This window comes from Penaeus monodon, chromosome 28 (genome assembly GCF_015228065.2).
Source record: "Penaeus monodon isolate SGIC_2016 chromosome 28, NSTDA_Pmon_1, whole genome shotgun sequence".
In the NCBI taxonomy this organism is placed as follows: domain Eukaryota; kingdom Metazoa; phylum Arthropoda; class Malacostraca; order Decapoda; family Penaeidae; genus Penaeus; species Penaeus monodon.
Genome location: NC_051413.1, coordinates 33935804 through 33936034, shown reverse-complemented (window position 1 = coordinate 33936034; position 231 = coordinate 33935804).

Genomic DNA, 231 nt, shown 5'->3' with positions numbered 1-231 from the left:
CCGTGCACTCACCGTGTATGACTCCCCCCAAGGCCGCCAAGACCCCGGCGAGCACGACTACGGTCGCCGCCAGTCGTCTCTCGCAGGGCGTCCGGCGTCTCAGGAATCCTCTCAGTCTGCGTGGGGATTCCAGACGAAGGGACACGGGATTTATCTATCTATTATGGACACGGGATTTATTTATCTATCTATTATGGACACGGGATTTATCTATCTATTATGGACACGGGG